Here is a 13,843-nt window from a genome sequence, read left to right as displayed (position 1 = left end):
GCAAAATCCTGCTGACTCACTTGCGGTGCCTTATCCTAGAGGAATTTTCTTTTGTGTGTGTGTGGTTTTTATTTTGAGCTCATACTTGGGAAAACTTTATTTGGAAATTCCTTAAGAGCTCTGATGATGGTGAACTCCATCAAGAAGATTGGCCTTTCCCCTGCCAGCCATGAGGGAGGCTGTAAGCTGAATGCTTGGCTTGTGGTTTTGATACAGGAAAAATGTGGGGCGAGAGGAGGGCCGTGTCCCAGGTCTCGGTTGAGCCCCTGGTACTCACACCCCAGCAAGTGTGGGTCCTTGGCTTCTTCTGTGACCAGAAACGGTTGAGTAAAGGTAGATTTATTCAGAGAGACACACACTCCACAGACAGTGTGGTCTCTCTCCCTCAGAGAGAGTGGCCACGAGGTGTGGGGATGTTCATTTTTACAAGCTTGGTAACTTCAAGTGATCACAGATGCAAGGGTTATTCCAACCGCTTCACGGAAGGGCCTGGGATTCCCAGGAATTGGGCCATGCCCACCCTTTGACCTCTGATGGTCAGCCTTGAACCTGTCCTGGCACCTGTTGGAGTGCTATTAACATGCCATTGTGTTTTAATGAGCATCGTATTTTAATGAAGCTTGAGGTCTACTGGGAGAGGAATCTTCCACCTTTTTGGTGCTCATTGCTGTGTCTTTCTTTTAACTGTTATACCCTGCCCTCCGGTCTCAGTTTCTAGGAGTCTCAGGTGGGGAAGTTGGCTCCAGGACAGACAGGTGCAGACACTACTGAGGTCCCTGGGGCAGAGCCGGGTCTGAGACAGGCCAGCAGTTTCACTGTCCCCACTGCACAGTCTCCCTGGTCGGTATTTGCAGATGGAGCCTCTCGGGGCCTGGGGTTCAGCCAGAGGCCTTCGACCTCCCTGGGCACCTTGCTCAGGCCCCCGGTTTCCTGTGAGAGCCCGTGAAAGAAAGGGCTGAGGAAACACTTGTCTCCTCAGGCTGCAGCAGCCGGGCCGCTCCCGGGCCTGCACCCCTGCGGTCCTGGACTTTTGGCCCCCGGTCACTTTCCTTACCTTCTTGACTGTTGAGTTGTGCATTTCAAAGTAGGTGTGAGTTAGGACATTTACCAGAACTTGTAACAGGAGAACTTCCAGGCGCTCTTGTTGGCCATACTGCCGGAGCAGAAACTGGGATTTAATCGCTGTCTTCTTCCCCCAGCGCCCCCACCCCCCGCCCTCTTGACTGAACTTGACCCCTCGGGAATGGACCGGGGGAGGGGAGTGAGGCGCACAATTGAAACACGTGTCTAAGATGTAGGATCAGGATCAATAAGAATCAGTGCAATGTTTAAAAAAACCCAATGTAACAAAAAGAACCCACAAGGACCAAAAAAATCAAATTTCAGGTGAAGCCAGGGCAGCCCAGAGCCATCCTGGAGCCCAAGGTAAGGTGTGATTGCCCCCAGAATCCCTCAGAGAGGAGGGTTGATAAGACCTAAGGGTCCAGACTTTTCCCGGGCAGAGCATGCTGACTGGCGAAAGGAGCCTGTGACCCCTGGATTCAAGCTGTTGGATTAACCCACACAGTTAGGGTTGGTCTCTCCTTTGTGAGGCTGAGCAGCCTCCTCAGTGTGCCCCCTTGGACCTCAGAGCACCAGCAGCACCCGCCCCTGCTCCCCTCATGGCTCCTGAGGTCAGGGAGGAATTGTACACCTGAGCTCGCTGGCCCACCTTGTCTGGCCAGTGTCTCCAGCCCCCTCTCCTGACCCTGTGGCCCAGGAACCCTGCAGATCCATCCCTCCCATCCCGGGTGGGCAGGCCTTCCTGTGTGCAGGGCTCCATCCCTCCATCCTTTAATACCAGTGTCAGGGGTCACACTTGGAGTCCTGGGTTCCCGCGTCCTGCGTGCCCTTCACCTGCCTGGCTTTGTGGCCTTCCCGCCTTCCCTGGGAGCGTGAGTGACGGGGTCCTGGGTTTTGTCCTCAAGCTCTCTGACCCCAGAGTCTGCTGCATGCACACGTCCACTGAGGTGTACCCCCACCTCGGGCTCAGCACATTCTAAGTGTTGCTGATGGATCCGTGCTGCATCTACCCTCCCACCCTCCTGTTTCAGGCCAGAGAGGGCCTTTCCTGTCCCATCTACCACCTTTTTGTTTTAAACGTGCAGTTTTCCTGGGTCCCGGTCACAGCACCCTCCACGGTTTCTTTCCCTGCAGAGCACAGGCTCTCGCTCCAGATTTGCCTTGCTTGCCCCTGCCTTGTGGGGTCCTTCGTGAAATTCAGCTCTGGCTGTGAACTGCCCTCCAGACGTGGGGTCCGGGACACCCAGCCTGGCCATGGCTGCAGAGTCGGTTTCTGAGACAGTGACAGAAGCTTTGAGGACGTTCCCACAGGTGACACCCCAGAGGGCCGCCTTTGACTAACTGTGTGTCCTGTTCTAGGGGCGTTTTCTGTTGTTCGCATCCGACCAGCCTTCTTTCTTTGGTGTTATGACAAATTAGCCGTCGTGCTGCTGTTTGCTCTGTGTGTGTGTGTACCTGTGTCAGCGCAGTGTGTGAGCTGAACAGCCCGCTGCGTCCTGGTCTGCAGAGTGCGTGCGGTTGGCTGGTGGTGTCTGGGCCCCGGTTCCTCGGCTGTAGAGCGGTGACCGTAATGACCCCGACCTCACAGGGTGGGAGGGTTAGAGGGATACCCGAGTACGCGGCCCAGGGCACCCTCGCTGGTCCGTGCTTTCTCTATGGTCCCGTGGTCTCAAGTTTTGGTTTTGTTCTAATTTCAGAAGTGTGATTCTAAAACCTTCTGACTTTATCCATGAAATCATTTGTTGAATATTGTAAAAATGCATTTAAATAAGCTAAAAGTGAAATTTCTAATAACTTTACAAAAATTGTATAAAGCCTGTGTGAAGAAAGGGATGAAACATAGAGCATAAAAAAGAAGAAACAAGTAAAGGAAATTTTTTACCATTCCTGAGACAGAAGGGCGCAATATTCTGAAAATGTCAAGTTAAACTGTTCAGTGAATTTCAGTGCCAGTCAACGTCATAGGGCAGGGCAGATGGCGGGAAGTGTTGCTATTTAATTTAGAGATGTCAGTTTTCAGTTTTTTAATTTTGGCAATTTTTTCACCTGGGAGATTAATGATATGAAAAGAGCCAGGGAATGTGTGTGGAGGATGAATTATGGGTGAGAATCTAGCCGCATTCAGATGGTTCTGGCCATTCTAGAGTGTGAATCACCTACTGTAGCCACAAATGACTGTGAAAGAGACTTTGTTTTCAATAGTACTTTATTGTTCAGTGTTTTCCAGAGTACTCAATGATCCCGATCCGCGCCATCTTGTGTAACTTCACAGTGGTCTCTATCTACTCCGTGGCCCCAGGGTATGTGGTGAGCATGTCTGCAGGGGCTGGGCGTGGCAAGAGCCGTGAGGGACAGGGATGAGGGGCACTCGCAGGGAGCCGCACTGGAGGGCCCGACCCTAGGATGGGGAGGGAAACAAGGGGGGTCAGAAGTCGGCCTGGGGTGTCCCAGGAAGCCAGGGTGAGGGGGACATCGACCAGTGGAGGAGGTGTGATCGGCCCTTTGTGGCGTGCCAAGGACAGAAGCTGGGGCAGTGAAATAGGAAGGAGGGGGTGGGGGGGAACAGGATGGAGCTGAGGGGTTTAGGAGGATGGTAGGGGTCTCATGTCCTCCAGCCCAGGTCCTGGGGCTCCGCTTCTGGTAGTGAGGAGCCTCGAAGGGCCAGGACTGGGCAGGAGTATCCAAGGCCTGGCCGGTCGCACTGGGGGAGTGGGTGGGGCAGGGGGCCAGAGAATGCCGGGGAGGAGGGGGTGCTGTGTGCTCTGAGTGGGGCTCCTCCATCCCCCTCCAGGTGGGCTGCCTGCTCTGGGCCAGGAGCTCCAGCCCCAACGGGTCCCTGGCGGTCCTGTCGTCTGAGGGCCGGGCCCTAGTGCTGCCCGCCCTGCCCGCCCTGCCCTGCAAGCTGTGCCCCATAACCTGCTCTGAGGCCTCATGGGCACCCTCCTGCTGGCCATATCCCTGCGGGTCTTCTCTTTGCCCCAAATGATCCCGCTTGTGGCGTCACCACGTCCTGGACCTCAGCGGGTACGCGAAGAACGTGGGGCAGGTACGCTGATTCTGCCGGGCATCCCACGGGCAGGCGTCGCAGATACCCATCCGTGATGCCCTGTGCTGTGGTCTGCTGACTAGAAGCTCGTTCGTGCCAGGGCTTCTCCCCTTGTCCACTTGGATGCCAGTTCCAGCAGGTCCTTGGGTTTCTCAGTGAGATGTGGCTCTCAGCCCGGGTCAGTCCCAGGCGCCTCTGGGGGTGTCGCACCTGTGGGGCCCTCGGTGGATGGATCTTGTGTTCCTGGCGCTGAATGGGGTTCTCCACCTTCTCTTCCCCAAGGGGCAGCAGTTTCTCCAAGCACAGCTTGGAGCCGATCCTGGCCATCCTGCTGTTCTCACGTGCGCTGGCCCTGACGCCTGGCACGTGGACGTCAAGCTGCGGCCGGACTACGTCTGGGCTGTGCAGGGAAGAGGAGCCCCACTGCTTCCACGGGTGTCGGCAAGGGAGTCCCTTGGGAAGGGTGTCACGTGGGGGCTTCCGGCTAGACGCCAGCAGCCAGCCGTGTGGGTGGTGTTAGGTATAGGGACCCCTGCGGGGGGGCCTCGCAGTGGGGGAGAGGGACGAGGTTACACCCCAAGTACAGCAAGGGCAGGTGGGCTTGTACAGCCGAGGGGCAGGGTGGGGGCAGTGGCTGTAAAGTTACGAAGAGTAGAGATCAGGGGGGAGGGGTTTCTGATTGAGCTGATGTAACAGGATTCATGCTGAGGACAGGCCTGGGTGATCGGACGTCACCTGGGGAGGGTGGGAGATGAGGAACCCGATCAGATGTCCGCGGTGATCGGATGTCTGGGATGGGGTGTCTCGGTGAACTGGCTCAGCAGGATTCTTGCTAAAACTGGACAATGTGGAAATGAAGAGGGACGCCGCAAAGTCAGGGCCCAGTTGGCAAGGCAGTTCAGAGTCTGGTACAGGAGAGAATCTTGTCAGGTGGCTGGTTGTCGAGCGAGTGAAGGATGCTGGAAGGGTGGGCGAGTGACTAACGGAGAATCCTGTCATCCCCAGGCAGAGGAGGAGCGGGACGACATGGAGAGGGTGAAGCCGGACAACAAAAGGGTCCTCTTCAACCTCCTGCCGGCCACGACGCCCGGCAATTCCTAATGGCCAACCCCCGGAACACGGTGAGAGTGCAGCCTGCGTGGCAGTATTTCCCGGGCCCTGAGAGGGCAGGCCCAGGAGTTAGCAGGCACAGGGGTGTGCAGGCCCAGGAGGGAGCAGGCCCAGGATTGTGCAGACACAGGAGTTTGTAGGCCCAAGTGTGTGCAGACACAGGAGAGGGCAGGACAGGTGAGGGCTGGCCCAGGAGAGAGCAGGTCCAAGTGGGGGCAGGCCCAGGAGTTTGTAGGCACAGGAGAGGGCTGGCCGAACTGGGGGCAGGCCCAGGAGAGGACAGGTCCTGGAGTGTGCAGACACAGGAGTGTGCAGACACACAAGTGTGTGGGTCAAGGGGTGTGAAGGTCCAGGAGAGGGCAGGCCGAAGTGGGAGCAGGCCCGGGGGAGGACAGGTCCAGGAGTGTGCAGCCCCAGGAGTGTCCAAGCCCACAAGTGTGCAGACCCAGGAGAGTGCAGACACAGGTGAGGGCAGGACAGCTGATGGCTGGCCCAGGACAGGGCATGTCGAATTGAGGGCAGGCCCAGAAGTCTGCAGGGCCAGGAGTGTGCAGTCCCTGTGGTGTGCAGAACCAGGTGACGGCAGGCCCCAGAGTGTGCAGGCCCAAGGGTGTTCAGGCGCAGGAATAGGGAGTCCCAGGACCGTGCACGCCAAGCAGAGGGCAGGCCCAGGAGTGTGCAGGCCCAGGAGAGGGCAGGCCCAGGACTGTGCAGGAACAGGAGTTAGCAGACCGGGAAGTGTGCAGACCCACGTGTGTGCAGGCACATGTGGGATCAGGCCCAGTATCCTGTAGTCCCAGGAGTGTACAGGTACATGAGGGAGCAGACCCGGAGTGTGCAGGCCAAGGAGTGTGCAGACAGAGGAGTGTGCAGGCCCAGGAGGGTGCAGGCCCAGGCCAGGGCAGGCCCAAGAGTGTACAGGCCCAGGAGTGTGCAGGATCAGGAGTGTGCAGAACCAGTGTGCAGAGACGGAGTGTGCAGGCCCAGGGCTGTGCAGGCCCAGAGTGTGCATGCCCACGAGTGTACAGGTGCAGAAGTGTGCAGGCCCAGGAGTGTGCAGGCACACAATTGTGCAGTCCCAGAAATGTGACGGCACAGAAGGGAGCAGGCCCAGGAGTGTGCAGATCCAGGAGTGTGCAGGCCTATGATAGGGCATGCCCAGGAGTGTGCAGATACAAGAGGGAGCAGGCACAGGAGTGTGAAGGCCCAAAGGTGTGCAGGCACAGGAGAGGGCAGGAGCAGGAGTGTGTAGGCCCAGGAGTTTCCAGGCACAGGTGGGAACAGCCTAGGAGTGTGCAGGCATAGGTGGTAGCAGGCCCAGGAGTGTGCAGGCCCAGGAGTGTACAGGCCCAGGTTCATGCAGGCCCAGGTGAGCGCAGGTTCAGGAGTGTGCAGGCCCAGGTGTGTGCAGTCCCAGCAGTGTGCAGGCCCACGAGAGGGCAGGCCCTGGAGTGTGTAGGTACAGGAGGGAGCAGGCCCAGGAGTTTGCAGGCCAAGGAGTGTGGAGGCACAGGAGAGAGCAGGCCCAGGAATGTGCAGGCCCAGGGGAGGGCCGGCCGAAGTGGGTGCAGGCCCAGGTGTCTGCATTCCCAGGAGAGGGAAGGCCAGGAGTATGCATGCACAGGAGTGCTCAGACAGAGGAGTGTGCAGGCACAGGATGGAGCAGGCACATGAGTGTGCAGGCCTAGGGGTGTGCAGACACAGCAGAGGGCAGGACAGTTGCGGGCAGGCCCAGGTGTGTCCAGGCCCAGGAGTGCGCAGACAAAGGACAGGGCAGTTATGTTGAGGGCCGGCCAAGAAGGCAGGTCCAGGAGTGTGCAGGCCTAGGAGTGTGAAGACCGAGGAGTGTGCAGGCCCAGGAGGGAGCAGGCCAAGGAGTGTGCAGGCCCATGAGTGTGCAGGCCCAGGAGAGGGCAGGCCCAAGAGCGTGCAGGCCCAGGAGAGGGCAGGCCCAATAGTGTGCAGGCCCAGGAGTGTGCAGGCCCATTAGTGTGCATACACAGGTGGGTTAAGGCCCAGGAGAGAGTAGGCCCATGTGTGTGCAGGCCCAGGAGTGTGCTGGCACAGGAGTCTGCAGGCCCATGGGTGTACAAGCCCAGGAGTGTGGAGGCACAGGATCGAGCAGGCCCATGAGTGTGCAGGCCCAGAAATGTCCAGGCCCTGGAGTGTGCAGGCACAGGAGGGAGCAGGCCCATTAGTGTGCATACACAGGAGGGTTTAGGCCCATGTGTGTGCAGGCCCAGGAGAGGGCAGGCCACGAGAGGGCAGGCCCAATAGTGTGCAGGCCCAGGAGTGTGCTGGCACCGGACAGAGCATGCACAGGAGTCTGCAGGCCCATGGGTGCACAAGCCCAGGAGTGTACAGGCACAGGATCGAGAAGGCCCAGGAGTGTGTAGGACCAGGACATGGCAGGCCGAGGAGTAGACAGGCCGAGGAGTGTGCAGGCCCAGGTGTGTGCAGACACAGGATTGTGCAGGCCCAGTCGTGTGCAGGCCCACGAGAGGGCCGGCCGAAGTGGGTACAGGCCCAGGAGTGTGCAGGCCCAGGAGTGTGCAGACCCAGGAGAGGGCAGGCCCAGGATTGTTCTGGCTTAGGAGTGTGCAGACACAGGAGTGTACAGACCCATGAGTGTGCAGACACAGTTGTGTGCAGCCCCAGGAGTGGGCAGGACCAGGAGTGTATAGGCCCAGGAGTGTGCAGTCCCGGTGTCTGCAGACACAGGAGTGTGCACGCCCAGGAGTGTGCACGCCCAGGAGTGTGCAGGCCCAGGAGTGTGGAGGCACAGGAGAGAGCAGGCCCAGGAATGTGCAGGGCCAGGAGCGGGCCGGCCGAAGTGGGTGCAGGCCCAGGTGAGAGCAGGTCCAGGAGTGTGCAGGCCCCAGAGTGTGCAGGCCCAGGAGTGTGCAGGCCCAGGAGAGGGGAGACCCAGGAGTTGCTGGCCCAGAAGTGTGCAGGCCCGGAGAGGGCAGGCCCAGGAGTGTGCCGGCCCCCGAGTGCGCAGGCACAGGTGTTTGCAGACACAGGAGTGTGCAGACCCAGGAGAGGGCAGGCCCAGGATTGTTCAGGCCCAGGAGCGTGCAGGCCCAGGGGTGTGGAGGCACAGGAGAGAGTAGGCCCAGGAATGTGCAGGCCCAGGAGAGGGCCGGCCGAAGTGGGTGCAGGCCCAGGTGAGAGCAGGTCCAGGAGTGTGCAGGCCCAGGTGTCTGCATTCCCAGGAGAGGGAAGGCCAGGAGTATGCATGCACAGGAGTGTTCAGACACAGAAGTGTGCAGGCACAGGATGGAGCAGGCACATGAGTGTGCAGGCCTAGGGGTGTGCAGACACAGCAGAGGGCAGGACAGTTGGGGGCAGGCCCAGGTGTGTCCAGGCCCAGGAGTGCGCAGACAAAGGAGAGGGCAGTTATGTTGTGGGCCGGCCAAGGAGAAGGCAGGTTCAGGAATGTGCAGGCCTAGGAGTGTGAAGACCGAGGAGTGTGCAGGCCCAGGAGTGTGCAGGATCAGAAGTGTGCAGGCCCAGGAGGGAGCAGGCCAAGGAGTGTGCAGGCCCACGAGTGTGCTGGCACAGGAGTCTGCAGGCCCATGGGTGTAGAAGCCCAGGAGTGTGCAGGCACAGGATCGAGCAGGCCCATGAGTGTGCAGGCCCAAGAGTGTGCAGGCACAGGAGGGAGCAGGCCCAATAGTGTGCAGGCCCAGGAGTGTGCTGGCACCGGAGAGAGCATGCGCAGGAGTCTGCAGGCCCATGGGTGCACAAGCCCAGGAGTGTACAGGCACAGGATCGAGAAGGCCCAGGAGTGTTCAGGACCAGGAGAGGGCCAGCCCAGGAGTGTGCAGGCCCAGGAGAGGTCAGGCCAGGAGTGTGCATACCCAGGAGTGTACAGGCACAATAGGGAGCAGGCCCAGGACTGTTCAAGACCAGGAGAGGGCCAGCCCAGGAGTGTTCAGGACCAGGAGAGGGCCAGCCCAGGAGTGTGCAGGCCCACGAGAGGGCAGGCCTAGGAGTGTGAAGACCCAGGAGTGTGTACGCCCAGGAGTGTGCAGGCCCATGACTGTGCAGGCCCAGGAGTGTGCAGGCCCAATTGTGTGGAGGCACCGGAGGGAGCAGGCCAGGAATGTGCAGGCCCAGTAACGTACAGGCTAAGGAAAGGGGAGGCCGACGAATTTGCAGGCCAAGGGGAGAGCAGGCCCAAAACTGTGCAGGCCCAGGAGTGTGCTGGCACTGGAGAGAGCAGGCACAGGACTCTGCAGGCCAAGGGGTGTACAGGCCCAGAAGTGTGCAGGCACAGGATTTTGAAGGCCCAGGAGTGTGCAGTCACAGGAAAGGTCAGGCCCACGAGGAAGCAGGCCCAGGAGCGTGCTTGCATGGGATGGAGCAGGCCAAGGTGTGTGCAGGCACAGGAGGAAGCAGGCCCAAGCGTTTTCAGGCCCAGGAGTGTGCAGGTACAGGACGAAGCATACCCAGTAGTGTGCAGGCCCATGGGTGTGCAGGCCCAGAAGTGTGCAGACACAGGAGTGTTCAGGCCCATGAGAAGTCAGGCAATGAGTGTGCAGGGCCAGCAGAAGGCACGATCAGGAGTGTACGGGCCCAGGAGATGGCAGGCCGAGGAGTATGCAGGCACAGGAGAGGACTGGCCCATGAGAAGTCAGGCAATGAGTGTGCAGGACCAGCAGAAGGCAGGATCAGGAGTGTACGGGCCCAGGAGATGGCAGGCCGAGGAGTATGCAGGCACAGGAGAGGACTGGCCCAGGTGTGTGCAGGCCCGTAGAGGGCAGGCCCAAGAGTGTGCCGGCCCAGGAGTGTGCAGGCACAGGAGTGTACAGACCCATGAGTGCGCAGACACAGTTGTGTGCAGCCCCAGGAGTGGGCAGGACCAGGAGTTTATAGGCCCAGGAGTGTGAAATCCCAGTGTCTGCAGACACAGGAGTGTGCACGCCCAGGAGTGTGCTGGCCCCAGAGTGTGCAGGCCCAGGAGTGTGGAGGCCCAGGAGGGAGCAGGCCAAGGAGTGTCCAGGCCCATGAGTGTGCAGGCCCAGGATTGTGCTGGCACAGGAGTCTGCAGGCCCATGGGTGTACAAGCCCAGGAGTGTGCAGGCACAGGATCGAGCAGGCCCATGAGTGTGCAGGCCCAGGAATGTGCAGGCCCAGGAGCGGGCCAGCCGAAGTGGGTGCAAGCCCAGGTGAGAGCAGGTCCAGGAGTGTGCAGGCCCAGGTGTCTGCATTCCTAGGAGAGGGAAGGCCAGGAGTATGCATGCACAGGAGTGTTCAGACACAGGAGTGTGCAGGCACGGGATGGAGCAGGCACATGAGTGTGCAGGCCTAGGGGTGTGCAGACACAGCAGAGGGCAGGACAGTTGGGGTCAGGCCCAGGTGTGTCCAGGCCTAGAAGTGTGCAGACACAGGAGTGTTCAGGCCCATGAGAAGTTAGGCAATGAGTGTGCATGACCAGCAGCAGGCAGGATCAGGAGTGTACAGGCCCAGGAGATGGCAGGCCGAGGAGTATGCAGGCACAGGAGAGGACTGACCCAGGAGTGTGCAGGCCCGGAGAGGGCAGGCCCACGAGTGTGCAGGCAGAGGTGTTTGCAGACACAGGAGTGTGCATACCCAGGAGAGGGCAGGCCCAGGATTGTTCAGGCCCAGGAGAGGGCAGGCCCATGTGTGTGCAGGCCCAGGAGAGGGCAGGCCCAATAGTGTGCAAGCCCAGGAGAGGGCAGGCCCAATAGTGTGGAGGCCCAAGAGTGTGCAGGCCCATTAGTGTGCAGGCACAGGAGGGAGCAGGCCCAGGAATGTCCAGGCCCTGGAGTGTGCAGCCTCAGGAGTGGGCAGGACCAGGTGTGTATAGGCCCAGGAGTGTGCAGTCCCGGTGTCTGCAGACACAGGAGTGTGCACGCCCAGAAGTGTGCTGGCCCCAGAGTGTGCAGGCCCAGGAGTGTGCAGGCCCAGGAATGTGGAGGCCCAGGAGCGGGCCGACCGAAATGGGTGCAGGCCCAGGTGAGAGCAGGTCCAGGAGTGTGCAGGCCCAGGAGTGCGCAAAGGAGAGGGCAGTTATGTTGAGGGCCGGCCAAGGAGAAGGCAGGTCCAGGAGTGTGCAGGCACTGGATGGAGCAGGCCCAGGATTGTGCAGGACCAGGAGCGTGCAGACAAAGGAGACGCAAGAAATGTTGAGGTCCTGCCAAGGAGAGGGCAGGTCCAGGAGTGTGCAAGCCTAGGAGTGTGAAGACCGAGGAGTGTGCAGGCCCAGGAGTGTGCAGGACCAGGAGTGTGCAGGCACAGGAGGGAGCAGGCCAAGGAGTGTGCAGGCCCAGGAGTGTGCAGGCCCATTAGTGTGCATACACAGGTGGGTTAAGGCCCAGGAGAGAGTAGGCCCATGTGTGTGCAGGCCCATGAGTGTGCAGGCCCAGGAGTGTGCTGGCACAGGAGTCTGCAGGCCCATGGGTGTAGAAGCCCAGGAGTGTGCAGGCACAGGATCGAGCAGGCCCATGAGTGTGCAGGCCCAGGAGTGTGGAGGCACAGGAGGGAGCAGGCCCAGGAATGTCCAGGCCCTGGAGTGTGCAGGCACAGGAGGGAGCAGGCCCATTAGTGTGCATACACAGGAGAGTTTAGGCCCAGGAGAGAGTAGGCCCATGTGTGTGCAGGCCCAGGAGAGGGCAGGCCCAATAGTGTGCAGGCCCAGGAGTGTGCTGGCAGCGGAGAGAGCATGCACAGGAGTCTGCAGGCCCATGGGTGCACAAGCCCAGGAGTGTACAGGCACAGGATCGAGAAGGCCCAGGAGTGTGCAGGACCAGGAGATGGCAGGCCGAGGAGTAGGCAGGCCCAGGAGTGTGCAGGCCCAAGGGTCTGCAGGCCCAGGTGTGTGCAGACACAGGATTGTCCAGGCCCAGTCATGTGCAGGCCCACGAGAGGGCCGGCCGAAGTGGGTACAGGCCCAGGTGAGAGCAGTTAGAGGAGAGAGCAGGCCCAAGGGTGTGCAGGCCCAGGTGTGTGCAGACACAGGATTGTGCAGGCCCAGTCGTGTGCAGGCCCACGAAAGGGCCGACTGAAGTGGGTACAGGCCCAGGTGAGAGCAGGTAGAGGAGAGTGCAGGTCCAGGAGTCCGCAGTCCCAGGAGAGGTCAGGCCAGGAGTGTGCATACCCAGGAGTGTACAGGCACAGTAGGGAGCAGGCCCAGGAGTGTACAGGACCAGAAGAGGGCCAGCCCAGGAGTGTTCAGGACCAGGAGAGGGCCAGCCCTGGAGTGTGCAGGCCCAGGAGAGGGCAGGCGTAGGAGTGTGAAGACGCAGGAGTGTGTACGCCCAGGAGTGTGCAGGCCCAGGAGTGTGCAGGCCCAATTGTGTGGAGGCACAGGAGGGAGCAGGCCAGGAATGTGCAGGCCCAGTAGTGTGCAGGCTAAGGAAAGGGGAGGCCGACGAATTTGCAGGCCCAGGAGTGTACAGGCACAGAATCGAGAAGGCCCAGGAGTGTGCAGGTCCAGGAGATGGCAGGCCGAGGAGTAGGCAGGCCCAGGAGTGTGCAGGCCCAAGGGTGTGCAGGCCCAGGTGTGTGCAGACACAGGATTGTGCAGGCCCAGTCGTGTGCAGGCCCACGAGAGGGCCGGCCGAAGTGGGTACAGGCCCAGGTGAGAGCCGGTAGAGGAGAGTGCAGGCCCAGGATTCCGCAGTCCCAGGAGAGGTCAGGCCAGGAGTGTGCATACCCAGTAGTGTACAGGCACAGTAGGGAGCAGGCCCAGGAGTGTTCAGGACCAGGAGAGGGCCCGCCCAGGAGAGGGCAGGCCTAGGAGTGTGAAGACCCAGGAGTATGTACACCCAGGAGTGTGCAGGCCCATGACTGTGCAGGCCCAGGAGTGTGCAGGCCCAATTGTGTGGAGGCACAGGAGGAAGCAGGCCCAGGAGCATGCAGGCCCTTTAGTGTGCATACACAGGATGGTTTAGGCCCAGGAGGGAGTAGGCCCATGTGTGTGCAGGCCCAGGAGAGGGCAGGCCCAGGAGTGTGCTGGCACCGGAGAGAGCATGCACAGGATTCTGCAGGCCCATGGGTGCACAAGCCCAGGAGTGTACAGGCACAGGATCGAGAAGGCCCAAGAGTGTGCAGGACCAGGAGATGGCAGACCGAGGAGTATGCAGGCACAGGAGAGGATTGGCCCAGGAGTGTGCAGGCCCAGAGAGGGCAGGCCCAGGAGTGTGCCGGCCCACGAGTGTGCAGGCACAGGTGTTTGCAGACACCGGAGTGTGCAGGCCCAGGATTGTTCAGGCCCAGGAGTGTGCAGGCCCAGGAGTGTGGAGGCACAGGAGAGAGCAGGCCCAGGAATGTGCAGGCCCAGGAGAGGGCCAGCCGAAGTGGGTGCAGGCCCAGGTGAGAGCAGGTCCAGGAGTGTGCAGGCCCAGGTGTCTGCATTCCCAGGAGAGGGAAGGCCAGGAGTATGCATGCACAGGAGTGTTCAGACAGAGGAGTGTGAAGGCACAGGATGGAGCAGGCACATGAGTGTGCAGGGCTAGGGTTGTGCAGACACAGCAGAGGGCAGGACAGTTGGGGGCAGGCCCAGGTGTGTCCAGGCCCAGGAGTGCGCAAAGGAGAGGGCAGTTATGTTGAGGGCCGGCCAAGAAGGCAGGTCCAGGAGTGTACAGGCCTAGGAGT

At 60.4% G+C, this 13,843-nt stretch overlaps 1 protein-coding gene and 1 long non-coding RNA gene across 2 annotated transcripts in view; both read left to right on the top strand.

Annotated features, from left to right (window-relative positions):
* Positions 1-2,242: 2,242 nt before the first annotated feature.
* On the top strand, positions 2,243-3,990 carry LOC140688962 (uncharacterized). Its single transcript, XR_012063798.1, has 3 exons — positions 2,243-2,373; positions 3,280-3,362; positions 3,854-3,990. It is a non-coding gene; the product is annotated as an uncharacterized lncRNA (long non-coding RNA).
* Positions 3,991-5,113: 1,123 nt separating this feature from the next.
* LOC140688961 (ankyrin repeat domain-containing protein 26-like) overlaps positions 5,114-13,843 on the top strand; it is a 72,121-nt gene continuing 63,391 nt past the window's right edge. Inside the window, exon 1 of the mRNA XM_072948942.1 lies at positions 5,114-5,229. The gene's annotated coding sequence lies outside the window, so the exon portion shown is untranslated. The remainder of the gene's footprint in view (positions 5,230-13,843) is intronic.

The sequence above is a fragment of the Vicugna pacos genome, chromosome 24, assembly GCF_048564905.1.
Source record: "Vicugna pacos chromosome 24, VicPac4, whole genome shotgun sequence".
Taxonomy (NCBI): domain Eukaryota; kingdom Metazoa; phylum Chordata; class Mammalia; order Artiodactyla; family Camelidae; genus Vicugna; species Vicugna pacos.
This window is presented reverse-complemented; position numbering and strand designations above follow the sequence as displayed.